A 6,078-nucleotide genomic window follows, 5' to 3' on the forward strand; every position below is an offset into this window, starting at 1 on the left:
ACACCTCGATCTACTGTTCTCATTGGACATGTGGAGCTAAATTTGTGGTGCAAAATTGGAGCAATGGTGGTGGTTTGGAGGAGTTTGGAGGTGGTGGTGCTCATCCGGTGACCGTGAGGTTGCTCGAGGTTGGGTTCACACGCTTCAAGGGTAAATCCTAATCTCTCACGTATTTATCCTATAATGTATATGCTTATGAGGATACGTGTGTACTGCTTAAACACATGATGTTTATGAGGATACGTGTGTACTGCTTCAATGTATATGTTTTGATCAATGGTGGTGATGCCAGAAGTATGTTTTAGCGTTTGGTAGTGCTCAATATTTTGGACAACGGTTAATGTCGTACTGCTTAGTATTTGACGCGTATTAATATTTCTAATATGACGTACTGCTTACTATTTGACGCGTATTAATATTTTTAATATGCCATACTGCTTACTATTTGACGTCATATTAATATTTTAATATGACGTACTGCTTATTATTTGACGGGTCATAATATTTTTAATATGCCGTACTGGTTAGTATTTGACGCGTATTAATATTTTTAATATGCCGCAGTGGGTAGTATTTGAGGCGTATTAATATTTTTAATATGCCGTACTGGGTAGTATTTGACGCGTATTAATATTTTTAGTATGCCGTACTGCTCAGTATTTGACGCGTCATAATATTTTTAGTATGCCGTACTGCCCAGTATTTGACGCGTCATAATATTTTTAATATGCCGTACTGCTCAGTATGTATTTGACGCGTCATAATATTTTTTATATGCCGTACTGCTTAGTATTTGACGCGTCTAAACATTTTTTTAGGCATCAGAGATGTCCGGTGTAGTGAAGTTTGTTTTTTACTCGGTTCCGGTACTGTCTTAACAACCGAGCACGGAGCTGATCTGAGTCAGTTTAAGTATGTGGAGTTGGATCTAACGGCCCCTCAAAAATGTACGTTTAGTCAGTTGCAAGAATGGTTGGTAGGATGTTTAGCGGTCAATCCTGAAACATATACCGTCCGTGTGCAAGCATTGTGGACCAAGTCAAGTTCAAATATTTTCTGGGTTTTGAGGCCGATAGACCGGACATCAAAGTACGCTGGTTAGAAAGTTGCGAGTAAAGGGGAACTACACCTGTCACCTTAATCCAGGTTGTCGCTCATGAGACCAATCCAGCTGAAGGCGAGGGTGAATCAAGTTATGACTTGTCCAATGCAAACTCTGTGTCGAATGCTGGAGGTGGTGGTTATGAATCAGGCCAGAGCTCCGGGGCAGTAGGAGAGGATGAGTACACTGGCGAGGCAGATGCGGACGAAGAAGATGGTCACTTGCAGAACGAGATGGAGGATGAAGATACAGATGGTCGTAGTTCTTATGACGATGAGTCTCATGAGTCGGACGAAGAGGAGGTGCCGATTCCTGCATCATGGAATCAGCACTTCTCTTCAGCTATGACTGTGAACGATGGGCATGACTCTGCATGGCAATATCATCAGAACAACATTGCGAAGGGTGCCAGATTTCCTGACAAGAAACATCTGTAGGATGCCATAGTTGCTTGGGCAATGTCCACGCAAAGGGTTTTCAAAACAACAGTCTCTTCACAAAAAAATCTGACAATGGAGTGCGAACAAATAGATTGTCCTGGGAGGGTGCATGGCTATGTTCCTAAGTATGACACAGATTGGTTTGTGAGTGACTTGGTGTTGCACACATGTGTCATTTCTAGTATCCCTCAAGACCATCGTAACCTCTCGTCGACGCTTCTTGCTCGGTTGCTTTACACGGAGATAGTGGAGAGAAAAGCAATGGAAGTGAAGGCCATCATGCATAAGGTCAGGGGAAGGTTTAAGTACAACATTTCGTATGGCAAGGCTTGGAGGGCTAAGCAGAGGGCTCTTGAGGAAAGATTTGGTTCGTTTTTCGACTCGTACGACTCTGTTGTCCGCCTCCTCTATACACTGCAAGCCCGTAATCCAGGCACCTATGTCGACATCCAACACTTCCTGCACCCAGAGTATCCAACTGTGAGGGTGCTGCAACGACTGTTCTTCACTTTCGATGTATGCGTCCAAGCTTTCCATCATTGTCGACCGGTGTTATGCGTAGATGGCACTTTTCTCACTGGCAAATACAGGGGGCAGATCTTGACCATCATTGGTCAAGACGGCAACAATCAAATCGTTCCGCTTGCATTTGCTTTCGTGGAGGGTGAGAACACTGAAAGTTGGTTATGGTTTTTCAGGCAGCTCAAGAGAGCAGTTGTGCATGATAAGCCGAATGTGTGCATCCTTCATGACAGACATGCAGGCATACTCAGTGCGATAAGGACACTGACAAATCCTGGGCCTGATGAACAGACTCCATGGCAGGACATGCAGAGTTGTTGGTGCATGCGGCATTTGGGGGCCAACTTCTTCTCGCAGTTCAGGAACAAGTCACTTATGAATCTATTCAAGAAACTCTGCAAACAAAACCAACAATGGAAGTACACTAGGATACGTTGTTATCTTGATGAGTTCACGAAGAAACATGTTAGCGAGAGTACAGCGGCACGAAACGTGGCGGTAGCAGCACATGTAGCAGCAGTGGCTGCACAGACAACAGTTGGAACAGGACCATCTGAGGAAGAACTTGGTGGGCTTTCTGACTTGCCAGGTTTGAACCACCCGGCACTAGGAGAAGGGTTGGGAGGCATATTAAAAACTTTCAGCAGTGGATAGAGCACGAGCCTCTGGAGCGGTGGTCTTTGCTGCACGACACACATGGTGGTAGGTACGGCGTCATGACTACTAACCTGGCAGAAACATACAACTTTGTCCTGAGGGGAAATAGGGCTTTACCACTTACAGCCATCGTCGAGGGTATTTTCCATGGCACGGTGAAGTATTTCAGAGAAAGACGCCAGAGAGCTAAAATGCATATCATGACAACCCAAATATACCGTACCGTGAAAAGATTATGAAGTACATGGATGAGAAGATGGAAAAAACTAGGTCTCATACTGTCGTCGCCATCGGTAATCAAGAACACAGGTTTGAGGTGCGCTTGCCAACTGACAAGTTCGGCGTTGGAAATGAATTGAGGACACAGGAGGTGAAGATTGGAAATGAAGCGTGGCCAACGTGTGAGTGCACCTGCAACAAACCAAAGTTGCTTCACCTTCCTTGCTCACATGTACTTGCTGCTTGCGGGCAGCTAGGGATGGACGCAATCTCATTTGTGTCTCCCTATTACCTGAAAGAGTCTGTGTTTAGCACATGGACGGGTGAGATGCTAGGGTTTCGTGCAATGGGCAATTTCAACAAGGTAACCCCTGGTGAAAGACGGTACATCCCTGACCCCGGGCTACTGCGGACAGGCACAGGCAGACGCCCGTCCAGGCGCATTCGAAATGATATGGATGAATCTGAAGCCGGAGGACCGTCACGACAATGTTTTCTATGCAACCATTTTGGCCACAGGGACACTTATTGTCCAACTTTCGGTACTGGTGGAGCTACTGCCCGTGGAAGAGGGAGACGTGGACGACGAGGGAGAGGAAGAAACTAGGATTATCATGCATATGTGAAACTATGTGTTAATTTGTACCCTATGTTTTAATTTGTACTATATGTGAAACTATGTGTTAATTTGTACTCTGTGAAACTAAGTTTTAATTTGTACTCTATGTGGAACTAAGTTTTATTTTGTACTCTGTGAAACTAAGTGTTAATTTGTGCCCTATGTTTTAATTTGTACTCTGTGTGGAACTGTGTGTTAATTTTTACGCTTTGTTCAACTATGTTTTAATATGTACTCTCGGTTTAACTATGCTTAACTTTAATTTGTATGTCTAACTATGTTTATAAATGTTGCAGGTACAAAATGGAGAGAGTATCGTTGCTATCTCCAGAAATTGAGAGTAAGCATCGGGCTGCTCGATTGGTGGCGCATCCTGGGAGTGTCGAGCCCCTTGTCACGCGCACTCCTAAGGAAAATTGGATGATACACTCTGCCTGGATTCAGCGGTATTTATTCAATCATCCCTTGCATGTTCATTTTATTTATTCATCCCTTGCATGTACATTTTATTCAATCATCCCTTGCATTTACATTTTATTTATTCATCCATTGCATGTCCATTTTATTTATTCATCCCTTGCATGTCCATTTTATTTATGCAGTTTGAAGTGAGATGGCCTTTTACCTTTCGCACGACTTGTTGAGGCAACTCGTGCGGAAATGGTAGAGGGCGAGCGACGAGGCTTCAACTCTACACGGCTACAAATTGACCACTCGCTGCTGAGCTGCTTAGTGGACAGATGGAGGCCCGAGACACACACGTTTCACTTTCGCTGGGGAGAGATGGCTCCTACTCTCCAGGATGTGTCGATGCTGCTGGGACTACCATTGGTGGGTGATCCCATGGGACCGTTGCAGGCACCAGCTGATTGGCAGGAGGGTATGGCACTATGCTTTCAAGGTATGTGTTAATTTGTGCCCTGTGTTTTAATTTGTACTCTATGTGAAACTATGTGTTAATTTGTGCCCTACGTTTTCAAGGTATTCTTGCCGGAGCTGGGCCACTCACCTCGGAGGCTCACGGACCTAAGCTAGATTGGTTGCTCAATTATCAGGTTAGATCGATGTGTTTTAAGTTAATATATCTAAGAGCATAGCTCATATACTTGCATGGGTTTACTTGTGGAGATCGCGAATGCAACTTGTAGTGACGACATCACACAGAGGAGTTGGGGTTCGGCCGTCTTAGCGGCTACGTACTGAGGTATGTGCAACGCTTGCCAGCTTGCGTCGCCCAAGTCAGCCCTGCTTGGATGTCTTTTATTGTTACAGCTCTGGTCATGGGAGAGGTTTTCTATCGGCCGACCAGACGTTACGGGTGATCACCCTAACCCTGAGCAGGAGTTGTTTGACTTAGAACACATCGACCTGCCTACTTTCGCGACAATTTGGACACGTAGCAAGATATGTCGAATGTGAAATTCATACATTAGTTTACATAAACCATGAATGATGCTAACTTCTTTTTTTAACAGAGACGCTTTGCACACGATCAGGTCAGGAATTGCTACCCATCATTCAACGAGCAGTTCGACGTGTTGCACTCTGAGGCGGTTGTCTGGGAGCCGTACACACAGGACGCCATCGAGGATAGATACCCTGGCGGGATGTCCACGGTCTGCACGAGAGATTACGCTTACTGGATGACAAAATCAAAGATCATCTTCGACGTCTGCGTGGAGGAGATGGCCCAGCAGAGGGTCATGAGTCAGTTTGGGGCACGCCAGTTGGTCGTTCCTCCACCGACGGAGGATCCACTTCCACAGATCGTCCACAGGTATGTGCAGTTCTCCAATTTATGATTGTCATTCAGAATTTTCCATAATTTAATTGTTCAACTTTCTATTGCGATCTCAGGTTTACCAGGAAGGGAAGTACCAGGACCTAGACTCAGTGGCTGCAGAGGGTTCAGTCGTACGTCACAGAGTGGGAGACTGCGACGACACGGGTTTGGCCATTGGCGGCCTTTGATCTCGATCTATTCAACGGATATTTGCAGAGGTACATGACAGCTACCCGATTGAGCATCATTCAGCACTCTCACCCCCAGGAGATAGCCGAGCCGAGTTTGCAAGGTATGTACCCTAGCCGGTCTACTTCAGGCTCTAGACAGCACGCGTTAAGTATGTTCTCTTAACATAATGCATGTGTTTGTTACGTACTTTGCCATATATATGTAATATTCTTCGTGCCAATTGCAGGCTCAGTTGACATAGGATTTACAGGCCGAGTTCGCTGCGTATGGACATTCGCTTTCGACCGGTCCACTTCTACTACCACGAGAGCCGCACCAGTCCTGGCTTAGACGAATGGAGGAGAAGCTACGCTCTGTTTACGCGGCTATCACGTGCACCCGCACTTCGAACGTCGTTCACCACCAGGCGTCCGTACGGCCCCCTCGTCACTCCACGCACCAGCAGCGGCCACGTCAGCAGGAAGCACCGCACCCCCGACACCACCCGCGTCCACGTCTACTAGAGCAGTCGACGCCCAGGCCACCTCCTCCTGAGCAGGCCGGA

Source organism: Brachypodium distachyon, chromosome 5 (assembly GCF_000005505.3).
Source record: "Brachypodium distachyon strain Bd21 chromosome 5, Brachypodium_distachyon_v3.0, whole genome shotgun sequence".
Classification (NCBI taxonomy): Eukaryota; Viridiplantae; Streptophyta; class Magnoliopsida; order Poales; family Poaceae; genus Brachypodium; species Brachypodium distachyon.